At 31.6% G+C, this 19,470-nt stretch overlaps 1 long non-coding RNA gene across 1 annotated transcript in view; it reads left to right on the top strand.

The window, feature by feature from the left end:
• Window positions 1–2,002: 2,002 nt before the first annotated feature.
• LOC111085462 overlaps window positions 2,003–19,470 on the top strand; it is a 23,750-nt gene continuing 6,282 nt past the window's right edge. The window contains exons 1-2 of the long non-coding RNA XR_002610292.1: window positions 2,003–2,048; window positions 5,116–5,268. This is a non-coding gene — a long non-coding RNA (uncharacterized LOC111085462). The remainder of the gene's footprint in view (window positions 2,049–5,115; window positions 5,269–19,470) is intronic.

Below are 19,470 nucleotides of genomic sequence, written 5' to 3'. Positions count from 1 at the left end.
TTTACGTCTAATATTTTATAGTTTTACAAGGATGGACACTCTACTTCCACATATGATTACATCATCAATTTTAACGACGGTCTTACTTTCCTTAGGATTTTAACAAATCTGCTGTTATTCATTATTTGAATGAGATCACATCTTACGTTTTCGTTTTCGATTTTAATATTTATCTCTATTACATGTGTTTTACAGAGGTGGGCAATGCTACTAAGGGTTGTATACAAATTTCAGCCGCCATTTAATTGCATAAACTAAGTGGAGGCAGTTCTAATGGATTAAAATATTCTCCTTTATCATCTTGACCAATGTAAATACAGACCCAGTGGCTACCAGATTTGTGAATTGGATCCAAATTGACGATGTGCAATTGTTTTTTTTTGCATGACCAGGTAGTTGATCACTGACAAACACACCTCCAAACTTCTTTCGCGTACACAAAACTTGTAAAAGTATCGAATAAATATGTAAAGTGTTTATGGTTTATTTCAGACATTGTTCCGTATGACACCTGTTGTTTCACTTTCACGAGTCAATGATACATCCAATGTAACATACATATTATCCAATATTTGAATGATGCTAATTCATTTTGCTACAACTAAATATGATATTTGAATGATTTACTGTTTATCCACCATTTTCTATTAAAATTTCATAAAACGTTGAAACTGTCTAAACACTCTTGTGAAATATCACACACACACACCCTTCACTAATGTCAAGCTAGCCAATATTTGTCTGTTAAGAAATACAAAAAGCTCGTCACGTGGGAAGGGTAGACAGGGAAAAAGAAGTTATAGAAAGAAGATAAAGTTCGTTGACCAACATGTGACTAATGAGAAAAGGTCGCTTCTGAGTTGGCCAAATCTATTTCACATAAAAGAAAAATCAATTATAATACATTGTCACTATTTATATTATAATAACTATTGAAAGTAAACGGTTCCAACTCTACATAATATTATATTTTCTACAAACATTTAATGTTCATCATATTTTAATTACAGTTTTTGGATATCACTGAATTTAAAAGTCAGTAAACATAGTTGTTTCACTTTACATTGTGATACAAAACACTAAAGGTATATTCTCAATATTTCACAGGACATTTCAATTGGCGAACAATTATTGCATAATTTCTACTCAGTACAGTTTCTGACAAATGGTCAGATGTTCAGAATTTGTCAGTCAGCTTAGAATAATTTTTAAAGTGAAAGATTTATTCAATTCTACCTTTTTGTTTGAAGTTAAACACAAAGCTACACAATGGGCTATCTGTGCTCTGCCCACCACGGGTATCGAAACCCGGTTTCTAGCGTTGTAAGTCCGCAGACATACCGCTGTGCTACTGGGGGCTCAATTCTACCTTTAATATCTACTTAAACATGTGAAATGTATGATATTTCATTATACACTAATGTCTAATTATTATTTTAAATATCTCATGTTATAATGCTTCAAAACTAACATAATTTGAAGCAGTATTGCTATATTAGACAAAGTTTTCAAATTCTATTGAGGTCATTGGCAGCTACGTGACAAACGCCAGTTCTGATTTATCTAGCAGCAGTGATAGGTTTATTTTATGGCACTTTTTTTTATCAATGACAGGATTAAGGTTTTGTTTGCATAAACATTACCATTAGGATTTAATACACTGACATCCAATATCATAACAATTACATACAGAACATACTAAATGTCTGAAATATCTTTGAGAACACAAATCACCACTTTGGCATTCCCGTTATTCAAAAAGCACTGCGCCATGTACAATTTTAATAACTTCCAAATAGTATTTGTTAACACTAAAATACACGTGTCACATATCTTGGTAGGTTTTGTTTTTATAATTTTCAAGATGGTCCTTTATTTTTTGCACTGCTACTACATTGGTTGTCATGTGATCAACGATAATTGTATAAATAAGTGTTATTTTTTGCAAAACATTACACTCCTGAGGATGACGCAAGATGTATGTCGAAACATGTACAAGATTGTTTTCCAGTCACATCGGGGATTTAACCACTTTTTAACCTTGTACTGTAAGTTATTATTTTAGTAATTTGGAGACTGGAAACAATCTCATTTTATTGAATTGTGTATATCATAATCGTTGTTTTTTAAAAAAATAAATCAGTTTTCAAGATTGAACATTACACACGTGCCAAAAAAGTTTTGAAAAAATGATGTGTCTGTTGTTATTAAATCGTTTGTTGTTGCTTTTTTTCAGAAGTTTATAATACCTCGTCTATTTTGTTTACATATATATTTGATTATCATGTTATTGATATAATATCTTATAGGGTCTTCTTTTTTTTATCACAATCAGAATGGCAGAATTTGTATTTTTCAAAATGAAAGTTAGTTTGACCATGATTGATTCAGTTCTATTTTTAATATTTATGATATCTACATAAACTTAAAAACTACATCAACATGTGAAATGTAGGAGATGTCATTACACAATACAAGAGTTGTCACAATGGTTGAGTTATCTGTTTCCACGTAATGATAAACTCATTCACTAGTTCAGACACACCAGTCTACAATAATCAATCTAATTTTTATTTATATATTAACAAGTTTACAATCACATGTTATATTTGTTCATTGATGTTTCAGACTCAGAAAATGTAATTTTTCAAAACTGACAGATTTGTGAAACTATTTTACAGTATCTTGTATTATCCTTTTCACCTAAAAATCAGAGCAAAACTTAAATATATTTACTCTATACTATTTAAACTTATTAGCTTACCAAAATATCAGATACATTTTTCACAAATGAACAATACTGAAAAAGAATTGACAATCAAAATCTTAAAAGAACCTTTAGTTATAAATCAAGTGATTATCCTCCACTATTTCAAAACAGATATTTCCTCACGTAGATCTTGGAATTTTTACTCTAACATGAATGAGCATTCATTTACATTCTCCAGATGGATAATCAAATGTATAAACGTCTTCAGTTAAAAATCAGTGTTCTCTTATTTTCTTGTATGAAATTTACTTCTCATCATAGACTAATATACTATCTTTAGTACATATAAGTTAAATCTCAGACTTAATTATCACACATATTGAAACATTTGTTAACAAAACTTCGAAATAAACTCAGGTACTATTTATGAAAACTTCTTAGTTTTTAAGTTACTGACCTATACATATCTAGCTTAGTCTTTTATGATAAATTATGCCTCATTAATATCAGTTCCTAACAAATCTCCATTTATATTTGATATAGAAAACTCGTATTTCATCATAGCCCTTTGTAATATCATTAATATATGTAAGTAAAATCACATACTTAACAAGCATACTGAAACTTCAAGTACTAATACGCTATTTACGAAAACATCTTAGTTTATAAAGTACCGACTTACAGCCTAATGTAATAATACCTGTGGCATATACTTTTTATAGCTAGCTATTAGTCAAATAAAATAAATTATCTTTAATGAAACATAAATAATCAAAGTTTCCATATTTTAGAAACAATACAAAATGTATCCTGCACTTGAAATTTGTAACTAAATTGACTGTCCCCCATCATGCTGAACATTAGTTCTTGACCCTCACATTTCTCTACAGTTTAAAACTGACATGTTTCACCATATACTACCTTCAATATATTTAAGTAAAGACTTGTAAAGTATCAAACATACTGAAACATTGGGGAATATTTTCGAAATGTACAAATATTTTGGTCCTATTTGTTTTATTTACGCAAACATATGACTAAGCATCTACATATTCCCCAACAGAACAAAAACTTTCAAGGAAGTGACGCCGTTGGGTAAAACTCTGTCACCAATGCTTTGACCTTTGTTAGTCACATGTTGGTCAATGACTGCGTCTTGGGGAACATTCATTCCTATATCATGTAATGAAACCAAGAACTATTATACTTCATCTGATATACAACAGAAGACTAATTGTGGCTCTTGTACAATATAAGGGACAGAGAATGTGTTAAATACTTTTTTATCTCACTAAGTACCACAATAAGTACCATGAGTATTAAAGTGACGTACTTCTAAGTTTTGATCTCACAGCTAAAGGTGTGGTCTACAAGAATAAACATATCTATCCTTTACATGAAATTAGTTTATAAAGTGTTCCTATAACAGTCACATAAAAAAAAACAACAAACATTCACCAACATGATTAGATGTATTTCTAAAGATCATTGCTCAAAGACCATGCTTATTATAATTAAGTTATTATTATTCTTACTGTATAACATAATATTACTTTTTATATTATAAATGTCAACGAAGTTGGTATAAGATTTACTAAAATTTAGTAAATTTCACTGTAGTAAGAAGAATAAGTTAAAGTCATCTCACATTATCACACGATTCTCCTCTTTAATGCCAGATAATGACGGGAAAGTTATATCATTCCATAAATGATACGCATACTAAACATCGTTTTTCATATCATGATGTGTAATTTTGATTGAGAAAATTAGATACATCGTTTCGCCCACTATGTAGTAAAAATTTCACATTGATTAATATATCACCTCTTAATTAAATATTCTGTAACATTTTAGGAATAGACAGCAAATAGACACTATTTGCAATAATTTTGCGAAATGCGATAAGGTTTTGGGTTTCAGAGCTTAATTTCAGAACTGGTATAATGAATGTATTTAGATATAAAATGACAAAAAGTATTTTATTTCTTGTAATAAACTATAGACAGAATATTTGTATGTAATACATTTGTTTTCTCAAATTAACTCAATAGATACAACAAAACATGTTGATTTCAGTACGGGTAAATAGCCACTTTAGTATAATGGTAAAGTCAGTTATAAAACTGGAGAAAGACTAAATGGCCAAACAATACGGTGTCTTAAGAAAATGTGAACTGACTTTGAAATGCTAAATAAATTAAAAATTAATCAAATACATTTATTTCCTTATAATTATATTAAAATATACCTGTAATGAGAAAGAATATGCTAGTTTTAACACTGCCATAGAAATAGTTTTGTATAGTCTTTGGATCTAATTTCAATGTATGCATCTTACATTATCTTTTCTCAAAGTATGATAATAGTAGTAAGAGCGTTACCCGCGCTTCACGTCGTTACAGGGCACGCACGTGTGTCAACCTCGGGAGAGGGGCAAGGGGAAGACGATATGTCACCAAAGATGATGACGTCATAGTTCAAAGTTCACCAGAGGACGCGTTGCTAGGCCATCATGACGCAAGTTGTGACTACATTCAAGTAATGGATAACAGCAGGTTTGTTCAAATCCTATCGACAGTAAGACTGGCGTTTAAATAATGGCTTTAATATAATTAAATCTAAACATTGATCATGTAATAATATGTGGAAGTATAGTAACATCATCTACACTTGTAAAACTCGTGTAAGATAAGACTATAAAGTAACGTGTAGATGAATTATTTTGTCAAATTATATGGATATCATAAAGACAAACTAGTGAAACAATAACTATTCAATTATTACATGATATTTAAATAAGCGTCCTTCTTTTCAGGACAATTTTCATATAAATGGTCAGGAAATGTAATTAAATATAACGATTAATCACATTTATTATGTAGCAAAATGATTTACTACAGAGTTTATTAATAAACGAAAACTATATTCTGTATGTTAATTCATTCAATGTTTATAAAAACATTAGGTAGGTTAACATTCTTTCATGACAGATAATTGTGAATTGTGAGATAAAAACTGACGCGTGTAATACTGTTATAATAGTTTTATCATTAAATATTAGTTTTATTTAAGATATTAATGATGTAATCGCATGTTGAGACACATTAAAAATCAGTTTGCCTTAGTAACAAAATGTATATGTAGAACACCATCCACCTTTGTAAATATGTGTAAATGAATTATTTCATGAAGTTATATGAATATCATAAAATAATGATTTTAACAAGGTTAAATCTAGACATTGATGATGTAATCATATGTGGAAGTATAGTAACATCGTTCACCCTTATAAAACTCGTGTAAGATAATATTATAAAGTAACAAGTTATATGAATATCATAAAAAAAGTCAAACTAGTGAAATAGGTAAATAAGTATTGCATGATATTCAAATAAGCATCTTTTTCTGGACGTTTTACATATAACTGGTCAGGAAATGTATAGAACTAATGAATTAGTGAATCATATTAACTGTATTAAGTATAGTAATGTTGAAACACGTTGATCCATCACAATCCGTCTATAGTAATAGGCCTTCTGGTATCGAACTATGATATCACTCATTCCTAAGATAGCCATGCCTTCGGATTTCACTTCTTGGAATAATTACATCATTGCCGCCTGATATAGCAGCCTAGAACACACCATTTCATTCCACTTCGTGGAACTATTACGTAATCTTTCGTCATGACGGCCTAGCAACTCGTCCTCTGGCGTTATCGTCTCCCTTCGAAGTCGCCAAACGCGTGATGCCCTCTAACGGCGTGTTGCGCGGGTAACGCCCTTACTACTGATAATACGGACACCAAATTCTGGAAATAAGAGGAAAATGTTGCTAAAATCTAATTTTCTTCATTAACAACTTCAAAACTGTCCACAGGTAATAACTATGCAATAACTTGGGATATTGTAACCAAAGAAGTGAGATTAAAATAAACGTTATATTTACTTTCAAGAAACACAATCAAAGTTAACTTCACTCTGAGAACTCGTAACATCTCAGGTTATACATACCATTGCATTTATAGCACTACTACTTTACTGGCCATATATAGAAACGTACTTTTTTTTTTTTTTTTCAACTATTAGATCAACACAATCTATATAGTAAATATTTAACAATCTAACCATATTTGCATTAGTCGTAACCATATTGCCGATTTCATCCAAATACGATGTTGAACTTTAGGACTTGTTTAAATTACTGTAATTACAATTTAGCAATATTTCTGAAAATGGCCAATATTTACAAAAAACTATTGTAAGTACCATTTAGTGAGCAAAAAACAAAAGACCAGTGAACATCCGCTGCTCTTTAAAATTGATGATTGACCGCACAGTGTATTATAATCTTCACAATTTACTTTAAATTGCTTCTGTAGCAAAATTCGAGATACTTCCAAACTGTTTTCTATAAAGGATTGTGCAGGTTCGGCACAACCTGTTTCTTCTGCCGCTTTTGTTTGACAGACTTCCAGCTTACAGAAACTCCTGAAAAGAACAATTCCTTGTGTGATGTAAAATTGTTATTTAATCCAAACACTTTAAATCCTATGGTTAAAATTCTAAAGGTAAAATATTGAAAAACTTCATGAAAGAATTCAAGACATCAATAAATCGCACTGTTAGGTCTTTTTTCAGAATAATCTGGATATGTTACTATTCGATGAAAATCCAGATATATGATTACTAACACTATACTGAATAAAACTAGAAATAATAGAAGCTTTAAATATATTTGAAGAGATCAGTAATAGCATAAAAACGTCGTCACTAATGAATATAGATATTATATATTGAATTTATAAACAAGACTAACTTATAAAGTGTTTTTATTTTTAGAACTTGTTTTAGCATTTTAATTCTAGATGTTAGTAAAATACGATTATATATAATAAATATTTTTTGTATGGCATTTTAAAAAGATATTCTTTGAAACATTATTTCCATGACAACTACTTACACATGTATTAAGTAAAGCTCGTGTTGTATAATGAATATTTTTTACTTTGAGGTTTGAACTTGCCCACAGACATTAATAAAGGTGTTAGTTACTGTATATTTAAATCGAAATTAGGAAATAAAACGTCAGACCTTTTCATGTTAACTAAAACCAAAATAATTGTCACTGTTTGAAACCGCTAAGGCTGAATAGTTAACTCTTTTCTTTTCTGACCAAGGCTTTCTTTCGCTAAGCATGTTGCAGTTGTGCAGATTGGCCTAAATATTTTGCTGTCTGAATTAACTCTACTGCACTTTAGTTGTAAGAGATATATATTATACTTTTTGAAAAGTGATAGAAAAAAATCCAAGAAAAAAAACAACTTGGAATCCTACAACGTATTATTACACTAGTAAAGAAATGTAATATTTGTCTGATGCAAGTAATTATATTATTAAGTACACTCTCTTACTTGTTATAGAAAACTGTTTTACGGACGCTGGAGAACTATCAAATGGAAATGATCGAAAATAATTCCAAATATTTAGATCGTATTGGTTTAACTAAAATATTAACTTTCGTTATGGTGTTCCACTGTAAATCCCTAGGTTTATATTATAAGACCTATATCTTTATAACGTTAAGTTAAATGCTTACACTTTGAGGAAATTTCGACTGAGCAAGTTAAATAAAATTCGTTTTGCTCTATTATTCCCGCAGCATAAAAAAAACGGTTTATGCTATTTCAGATAGTTAAAGGGTTATATTTTTAAGCACGGAGCTTTACAAATATGCTGTACCCGCCACGGCTATTGAAACGCAATATTTTGCGTTATAAGCTCTCAAATATATCGCCCAGTCACGTTTGCTAGGGAAGAAGTATGGACCTTTGATGCAATGCCTTTGATTAAAAATATTTCGTCTCTTTTAGTAAAACTGTTATGCTTATAAATTAAATCAATGTTATTGAATAAAGAAGTTTCTTGAAGTTACATATATGAACTCTCACCGACCTTTATGTTAAGCTGATGATCAAAACACAAGCATAATTATATCATTAGCACGTGTTACTTTTTTCTACAATCGTTTTAGTGAACGCTCTTTTTATCTGGCGTTGTTCACTGAATGTGATATAAATTGAATGCAAGTGTCATAATACATCGGTTTATACATTCAAGTTTAACTGATGTTTTTGGTGTTTTTTTCTAAACTGACTATTGTAACTTATATTGAAATTGAAACATTATATTTGCAGGCGAGGCTTAGAACCTGTTTCTAGACGCGCTGGAAAGTTTGTTATGAATATGTATAGAACAATGTTATTTGTAAAGATATAACATCAATGGAAATTTTTTCAGTGAAAACTGTTAAAGATTCCCACATTAACATAAAAAGAACAGCTTACTACTCAATGAAACAATGTGCACTGCACACAAAAAATAAAAGTAAAGGTTAATTATAATTCATAATATTTTAGCTACGACAAAGCAAAACCACTGATATAAATGTAATAATGTCATTTGTCTCCTATGTTGATTTTCAAGCAAACTGACAACTGTGCTCTGCAATGGGATGTAAAATGTAATTGATTGATCAGTTAGCCTACACTCGTGAACTAATATTTGATATAGACGGGGTTTACCTTATTATAGTTAATGGCAAGTTACATTAAAAGATGGAGTGTGATCACCATAAACAGCAAGGGCAGCCTGAAACCGAAGTTACGTGATCAAAATCAGGTTGTTCATATGGTCCTAAACTATCCTCGATCTCATGTTTGAAAGAACTGTTTCCAGAACGTTTATAGTATCTGGAATCAGTTCGAGTCGCTTCACGGGATGGGATGAGTCTCCTAAAATCCCATACATACTCGATGAGATTATAGTCCGAAAAGAGAGCTGGTCACTCTATTCGTCAATTCCATCATTCATTTTCAATGAATGTATCGACCAGTTTAACACTGTTAGGACAGACGTCAATAGCCACTAGTATAGGGAATATTTGGTAATACAAACAGTCGTAAGATGTGGTCCTTATAACTTGTTGCTTTAATGATTTCATTTCGCCTATACCATACATGCATTTTTACCATATGCGTTAAATTACTGTATGAAAATGGAGATGGATTTAATTCCATGTTGTCTCCAAATGAGAATATGCCTGTTACCTTTCTGTAAGGTGAAGTGCGAGTCATCTGTAAAAATTAATATTGCTCTACATGTTGTTTTCTTGGCACTAGTCCAGCGAACTGACTTCTTTATTTTCGTATTCTTTATGCATTACATTGGGCACTTAACTTACGGGCCGACTTTATGACGTATTAATGTTTCTAACCATTCGTATACTGACAAAACGCCTGGTTGAAGCTGCAGATATCTGATTCAGTCTCAGAGTAAGTATCCTACGACTGGCGAGCCAGAAGCAATAAATAGCTGTTAAATAATTATATTACGGATTGTGTTCTGCCCTTTCCAAAGTCTTGTCCAAAACGTTTCCATATTTTACAAGCAATACGATAATTATTATTACAAGCAGAAACACCGTCATACTGGCAGGTTTTTGTGCAAGTAGTCATACCTCATTGAAAAAAAAAATAGAAAAAAAATGTACATTTTCTAAAACATTTTTCTGGGAAATACTGCACGGGAAAAGTGTTCGGACTGTGCTGACATAAACTGGAATATTTTTATATATTAAAAGCGGTTCACTTTATTGAAAAAATAACAGTTTTATTTGATAACTCCATTTTTTACTACTATATTTACAAATTACATCAATAAAGATATAATCAAACCCTCACTCAGTCCAAATGAAAGTTCTTGTTGTGAGAAGAGCACTTTTAATTAAAATTGTGTTCTGTGATAAAGAAATGGTTGTTGCACATACCGTAGTTATTTTTGTAATTGTCTGAATCTTGAATACCCAAAGTGCGAAATTATTTATAGATATTAGTTTGTGGTGCCATTCAATAGATAGCGCCACATTGTATTTATTATTTCGGTCGCATACCAGATACATATATACACGCTACTTCCATTATAGTAAGAAGATGGAATACAAATACATTTAACGCTGTCAAACCGAGAAATGCATGTTATATTAAACATATACATATGTAAGTTGTATAATTAGAGAGGTTCTATGGGCATAATGAACTAATCATGAGAACATCAAAAATTTTTATCAGAAACCTGTGGAAAGATGTGTAATTATGCATTTCATGAATCACAACACAACTGTACCAAAACATATATAATGAAAAAATATCATATCAAATTATTATAAGTAGCGTCTGTAACCTTATATCAGTTTATAGTAAACATTCGGTTAACAATAAATTGGTCCTCCTCGTGCTCTAATCACTTCCACAAAGTAACGTGGCATGTTGTCAGTAAGGTTACTGATGTAATTCCCCGTGATTTCATTCCAACTTGTCACTAGAAGTCGCTGCATCTCACCCACTGTAGCTGGTTTAGGGTCGTAGTTAGCAATTTTGCGGCTCAGTTCTGCCCAACAGTTCTCAATGGCATTACAATCTAGAGAGTTTGCTGGCTGTGGCAATCTTGTAACGTCCTCTTGGTCGAGATAATCCTGTACAATATGCCCACTGTGGGCAGTGGCATTGTTGTCCTGGAACACAAAGCTATTGACAAACTTTGCCCTAGCATATGACAGAAAGATTGTTTCAGTGTGACGCCTATAGGAGGCGTCATTGACGTTTCCCTGGAGAATATGAAGAACAGTTTTTCCACCATGATGAATAGCTGCTAAAAATGTACTGCCCCACCTCCTGTGGGAAAAACAATCTTCCCTCATCTGTTCTCCAGGAAAACGACGAAAACGAAATCTACCAGCTATTGTTCTGTTTCAAATATACTTTCAAAGACTGGAAACGTCTGAAGATGAGCACTTCTCATCAATGATTCCACTGACCATAACTTACTGCTGTTAAAATTGTGTAAGATTCTGGAATATATTATCAACTGTAAATTAAACAGTACAACAAATTAAAAAATTGGAAGTAAAGTAATTGCTTATTTATACATGTAGAACTAAATTCTAAACAAAATAGGCAGAAGATGCTGTGTAACAAGAAGTCATAGTGGGCATTGTAATTTTTTGACACCTGTTTTGAAGTTTCATTAAATGAACTTGTAGACCAAACATTTTCATCTATATCACCTTTAAGTTATCCTTCAAGAATTTGCTTCTTTACTTCATAACAATAATAAATGAGGTCTAATTTTTATACATATGAATGAAACTTATCTCAAACTATATGTTATACTCAGGTTTCAAAGTTTTTTGTTGTTTTTCTTTCTGTGCATCGACTTTTTTCGTATGATTATGAGTGCGAGTGTTTGTTTATGTGCATCAGCCTTTACACTTGCAGTTCTAAACATCGTAAGATAATGGGATAATTTACAAATTTGTGCATTTCAGGCGCTAATTATACAAGCCTGCGATGGTTTTATTGTCTTCTGTACGTTGAATCCGAAAATGATATCCATTTTTTCTTCTTCACTTACAGATTTTTACTTTTCAGACTAAAAGACGTAGATTTCTCATAAACACAAAAAAATCAATATGAATGAGGATGAACATTCGTTTGACATCAGTGTTCTTCCCTTTTCTTCAGTTTTTTTTTTAATTTTTGTTAACAAACATAATAATAAAAAAATTTCATTGTGGTAAACAAAATAATAATTTGATCTAAGTAAGAGTTTTTCTTCCCGATTTGTAAAAAATATTTACGTAATAGAAAAAAATTAATATTATTTTCGAAATCTGCGTAGCAGAATTGTGGAAAATCCGTTATTAAAATCAAAACAACTTCTATGAAGTTTAAATTCGCAGGCCTGTGCTATTTATTATTTTATGCTTTGGCGATCTTAGGAACACATTTTGCAGACATTCTGGTTACTTAGTTTTACGTTTAAACTAACATATTACAATTATATTGTGGAAGTGTATCTACAGTTGAAACTAGTGAAATTATTTTAACATATCTTTAATATTAACAAATACAGAGGTATGTAAGATTTCATGAAGGATAGTCATTCTCAAGCTGTGTATTCTCATATTATTCTACAATGGCACTTCCTAGAAGTCTCAACATTAATGTAAGTGAACGAGCCCAGTATATTATGACGAAAAACAAAGTAACTAAATCAGTAAGCAAATTATTTTTTTTTTACCTTCGCCACCGTATTTTGTGAGAGCCGAGTATGATCAACGCTACGCTCTAGTGAGTGCCATTCTAGTTTGCTTTAGATTACCCCAAATGGGTCAGCAGTAAGCCTGAAGACTTTTAACTCAAAATCGGGTTTCGATATCCGTGATGGACACAACATAGATAGCCCATTGTGCAGTTTTTGCTTAACAACAAACAAACAAATTATTTGTACTGACTACAGATATAAAATTCAAAGACATAATAGAGAAGGATCTCAGCTCCTATTCTTATATATTTCATGTTAACGAAAACTCCAAAACAGTATGTCAGTTTGTTAATTAAGTAAAAATTAAGGATCATTGAAAATAAAATAAAGAAACATACATCAAAGAGAATGACAATGGTGTTATGTATTAGAATTAATATATAAAGACGAAGAAACAAAAATAACATTTGATTAGGAATAGTTTGGAACTAAAATTAAAATGCATCTCTTTATATGAGTTTGATACATTCTGATATCCAGAAATTTTCTTCTTTCCATCTGTACCATACCTTATATTGTTTAAAGTACACTACTGTAGCAACCATCTTATACATACCAACATAGTTTTTCTGGATTGTTAGTTAAAGACTGAGTACTTGAATTAATCCGTTTGGTAAAAGAACGTATGCATTCTGTGGTCCTATTGATTGCCTGGTTCATATTACATTCTGGTGTTGATGGCACTGAAAAATTAATATAATCCATAAAAAACTGACATACTAGAATAACTTAAACAATTCTACCATTTGAATTTTTTTGCTGAAACTTATTTCTTCATCACGGTAAATAATTGTTATTTACACCTTTGAATGATTTTAACATAAAAAATACTACAGTTTTAGTTTTAAATAACTTTGATGTTTTGATCATCCAACAAGTGGTATTATTTCTTTATGTGTTACGTAACTGGATTTGTTGGCCAATCGAGCAGATTTGAAACAGTCAGAAGAAAAGTATACACAAGGCTGAGAGCGTTATATTAAAACGAATTTGAACACGTATGTCAGCAGCTCACTTAACAACAACAGCCGATATAAAGTCGCGGTATAGTAACATGTGTCAGAACTACATTTTGACATTCTACGGGGTTATGTAGGTAGTGTGGTGCCACCGAATATTGATCGATTTTGTAAAAATCCTTCATAAATATACGTTCAGATCTGAAATATAGAATTTCCAAGACACGGATATACCTTATACTTCATGACATTTGAAAAAAAAAAAGAAATCTGGATGAACTTTGGACTCCAGGACCATCCAAAAAAAAGCTGTAACAAGACGTGCCCCATCCATGGTAAACAAACTGCGGCGTTTTATAACATATGAGAATATCCCCGAACACAAATTTCTATTGGAAAGCAATCCTCGTGTTCCAGGCAAAGGGATATAACATAATTAAGAATGTTCTCCGCCTGGAAAAGTGACATGAGTTACGTGTATACAAGTTGGTTGAATGGCATATTTGTTCAATCATCGCATCTCTCAACCAGCTAGAGAATAAAAGGGTATTTTTTATTCCACACTAATGCATACCGTGACCAATTTATTTCTGTGGTATCGCTGGAAAACCGTCATCCTTGTACATAAGATGGATTATGGAAACTAGATAGGGAGGAGTTGTGTGCTTTAACCAGGATACTATTACGACAGAGCCTTTTACAATGGAACTGCTCACCAATGCTATTATCCAAAATTCACGGTTGTCAGATAGAGCATGACCAGACGTGATGAGCCTCTAAAATCGTTTTACTATAACGTACTTAACATCTGTTTTGTTTTGTTTTGTGTATGTTGATATTATTTTTACCTTTCCACGTAATAATATAATTAGCATTTGAAGCATGATTTCTCGCTGAAGAAAAAATTTAATATATGATCTGCTTGGTTGTGTATGGTAAAGAGCATTTTGCTATCTTAACTTATGTTGTAATCAGGGCACATTGAATATTTATCTCTACTGTTGTTATTAGTACAGTGTTAATCACTGGATTCAAATCTATATAAATTTACATGAGTTATTCTTGAATAAGAATATTTTAATCTGTAGGCTAAACCTGTCATTTGTACCTAATTCAGTGTTACACTGGCGGTCAGGTTTAAGCAAATATATTTTTCTCAAATCAAACATGTATCACGCAAAGTTCAACCATGAACACCTGGTAGTTATAATAAGTCTTGAACACTGCAGTTAGCTAGAGTTAACACTTCACTTCCCCCCTCCCACCCATGAAACCTAACAAAATACACGTCGTCTGAATCCTTTGTTTCTTTTACGTCAACATGTAGACGCAGAGAATACCTATAACACTTGGTTAGAAATCTATATATTGCATATCTCTCTAGAGACATGGCATTGAACTGCTCAATCTGATCTCCCTTACATACAGAGTACATGTATGCAACCACTTGCTGAGCGAGAGGTCAGATGTTTCTTCACGTAACAGCTAGTACTGTTTTATTTTTTTATATTTACAAGGCAATATTTGTTGACATTGTGAATAATCTCTATGAACGTGGTAGTTGCATCAGTAATTTGCAGACAAATATCTAGAAGTATTTACTTTTAAATCGTTTTAGATTACAGCTACATCAGTAATTTGAAAAAAAGTAACTAGAATTTATTTTGAAATCGTGTCAGAAACATACACACTGCAAATATTTCACTAGGCCTTTGAGCCAGTTAAGGTTGTGAAAAGCCATGGTTGTTAAGCCATGTTGTAAAATGTAGTCGTAATACAGCCAGACGACTGCTGAAGAGGTTGTTTTCTTGAAAGTACTTTGATTATGGAATAGCTGAAAAATAAATATGACAATAAATGATATTTTTTTTCTCTTTGTAACTATATCATTAAATTTATTTAATAAAGTTGAAAAACCGAAAGCACAAAATTGATATGTCAGTTCGCAAGATTTTATGTTTTAAACACTATATATCATAAACAAGAGCCGTACACTGCAGCTCAAGGACTAGATGGTTGTTAAGACTTCATGTCGAGAGGCTTTCAGACTTCAATATTTTTTATAATGACAAGATGTTCAGACTTTATAAATAGCTCTGTTCAGAATGTTTTCAGATTTCACTGGTTATCATGCCCCTGAAAGCAACTAGAAGTATCTTCTCAAAATCATTTTAACCCCCTCCCCCCAAAAAAAATTAAGACAAATTGCTCTGTAAAAATATTTTTATTTTTTTGCTAAGATATCAATAAAAATCGTTTCAGAAGGAATTGTTATAACTGGCTCAAACAGGCGCAGTATTATAAATTTGTAAGTACATATCAAGAGACTGAGTAAAATTTAGGTTTACGATAATGCAAAGATATGACACTTGGTGTCATTTCAGTGTTTCTATGTATTAACATCCCTGATATTGAATTATATATACTAAATTACCAAATATTTACACGTTAGTCTCTTATGCTTCGGCTAAAGATAAGTTATTACTCTCTTCATGCAGTAAATGCTTAAAAACACTGAAAATATTGTAACCACTGTTTCTCTAAATCCCCCAAAGCTAAAAATAAATACTCATATAATCTAATTGGTAAAAAATTCACTTTGAGAAGAACTGGTGTAAAAACTAACATTTCGTCTTGAAGGACTCATATAAAAACTTTTAAAACTATAAAACGTTACGTCTTCGTCAACAAACAATCAATAATACTTCATAACAATTACGTTTTCTGCAGACGGCATTGCACTGCAAGTCGACATAAGAAACTTGATATCTGTATCATACAACCCACAAAACACATGAAAAATTGTATCATTTTTTTTCGAAGGAAACTTGGTATAACTAGTATGCAGTATTTACGACAGGAGGAAAAATGGTTAAAACATTTATTACTATATAATGAGATCAATTAAAAAGGTATCAAAATAATGTCTTTTAATTTAAGAAGTAACTTTAATTTTGAGTTCCCAGCTTATCAATGAAATTCCTTTACTGTTAATATAAGATTATAACAAAAAAGAGACTGCTCAAAATATAACCAACTTCATAGCCATTGCAATATTTGTATTTTGCTAGAGTTTCACTTGGGATTAACATATTAGTAATTTTATGAAATAGATGCTACTGTTTTGTGTTTATTTTATGCACACATAATTTAGAAAATATTCTAGTAGCTTTAAAAAATCCTTGCAAAACTAATTTACACAAGCACAAGAAGCATGAAAGCAAAATCTGAAGAGTTGTCAGTACATGAACTACGCAGCTTTGTGATATTTCATATACGGAAACTTATGACGACAAGAGGTAACACTATAGAATTATTGCATTACTTAGGACACAGCCTAGTTAATAACGTTCTCGGGTTGTGAATCCGAGTATCCATGGTTCGCGATACCATGCAAACGCGATCTGTACTTTGAGACAATGGGTACAATATAAGATGGATGAATAAAACACAATATTCGGTCAGACAATAATAGTCCAAGAGCCGTTGTTAACTATCTAGCTTCCTAGTTCAAAACCAGAGACGGCTATACGTAGAAGGTCCTTGTTTAGCACTGTGAGAACATTCTGAAACAAACAAAGCATTACTTAGTGTCTTAGTATTGATGGTATTTACATTCATACTTCATTCGTTTCTAGATGTAGCCTGCACTTATAGGGTTTATACTGTATATATTATCCTATCAAAAAAGTAACCGAATTTCATATTATTCACTGGTACTGACAATTTGCATCCTAAAACATGGTATGAAAAATGAAGTAATACAGAGTATGAATGTAGGGTAGTTTTAATATTAACCCATGGTAGACTAATCCGTCAACCATGGATGAGATCAATATGATTTTTCAAAGCATCTGCATTTAACACAATATTAATAATGATGAAAATCTTTCATACAGAACAAATGTTTAGTTGCGTTCGTGTGTGTGTACGGCAGTAAGTAGCACTCGGTCACACACAACAATAATAATAACAAAGTTTGAAAGCCAGTTATACAGCATCAGGTGCCGACGTTTAGTTGCGTTCGTGTGTGTGTACGGCAGTAAGTAGCACTCGGTTACACACACAACAATAATAATAATAAAGTTTGAAAGCCAGTCATACAGCATCAGGTGCCGACGTTTAGTTGCGTTCGTGTGTGTGTACGGCAGTAAGTAGCACTCGGTCACACACAACAATAATAATAATAAAGTTTGAAAGCCAGTCATACAGCATCAGGTGCTGACGAAATCAATTTCTGAATGTAAATACGTTTTAGTTTAATCACTAATAGTTTTAACAAATATATATTTAGATTATGATTTTATTATTTTATAGCAAAACAAGATTATGGAATTGCGACTATGTGTAATGAAATGTCACAAGTTTAAATAAAAATATTCTATATGCACCTAACAATGTAATGAAGCAATATAAATGTTGAGTTTTAAGTCAAGATTTTGGGGGGTAAAGTTTGGCGTTAAAATTGTTAGTCTTCTCTAGAAGGCTAGAACGCGATGACGTCGTATCTGAGTTACAGTACTTGGACTAGCTGCTGGCGCTCTCTACTGTTTTTTTCGATATGACGAAAGCTCTCATGATAGTGAAGTTAAATAACATGTTTTGAATTAAAATAATTCCTTTACTTTCATGAAATGTTGGGATATACTACATAAATATGAAATTTGTTAAAAGACCAACATTTTTATGATCGCGATTGCGTTACAAATATCGTATATGTTTTTTAGGAAAATAGAATAAAACTTTGCAATATTTCTCGAAACATATAATTTACATATTCTACGCAATTTCCAAACAATTTCGTTAAAAAGTGTAAAAAGTACGCATATTTTAGGGTATGATTTTATAGGTTTGATGTTACGTTTAAATTTGTGCAAAAACAACGCGTTCAAATATGTACTACCCGGCTACAATTTATTTGCACTTGATGTACAAGAGTGAAACAAGATCTGCTATATCCATATTATTACTCTCAACATCCATCATGGTGTTATTGAGCAGACAGACTCAGTTGAAATAAGTTAGTCAATCCGTATCATTTACTTTCATTTTTGTTTTGTCCTTCGGTGCGAAAGTGGTAAGTCTTCGGATTTACAATGCTAAGCTCAGGGGTTCGATTCACCTCGGTGAACATAGCAGATAACCCGATATGGCTTTGACATAAGAAAACAACACACACACACACACACACCCTTTTTTGTTTATTGTTAAATAATATTAAAGTGCGTTATAAATAAGATTTTGAATAAAGCTGTATATCTTTAATATACAGGTACACTCACAATTTATATATATATAAAGCAGAGTTGTCCCCTTTTGACCGTCTGGTATCATATGCTCCTGAATAAATTTTGATAATATTTGGAAGTGGAATTGATATGTATCCCCCCCTCCGGTTCCAAAAACTAAGTTTACATGGATAAACAGTGGACAATTTCAGTTTTACCTCCTTAATACTGTAAAAGAAATTCAACTGACAACAGAGCGAGAAGGTCATCACACAAAAGTGACGTTTAACATCGAAGAAATGGGTATTGTGCTACGGCTCATAATAGTAGAAAGGGATGGCCCACGTTCCCATTTATAAAAATATGTTTTTAAGTCCTGGATTGTCAGATACTTTGGTTTATAATAT

The sequence above is a fragment of the Limulus polyphemus genome, unplaced genomic scaffold (assembly GCF_000517525.1).
Source record: "Limulus polyphemus unplaced genomic scaffold, Limulus_polyphemus-2.1.2 Scaffold404, whole genome shotgun sequence".
NCBI lineage: Eukaryota > Metazoa > Arthropoda > Merostomata > Xiphosura > Limulidae > Limulus > Limulus polyphemus.
Note: the sequence above shows the minus strand (reverse complement) of the source record. Positions and strands in the feature narration are given on the sequence as shown.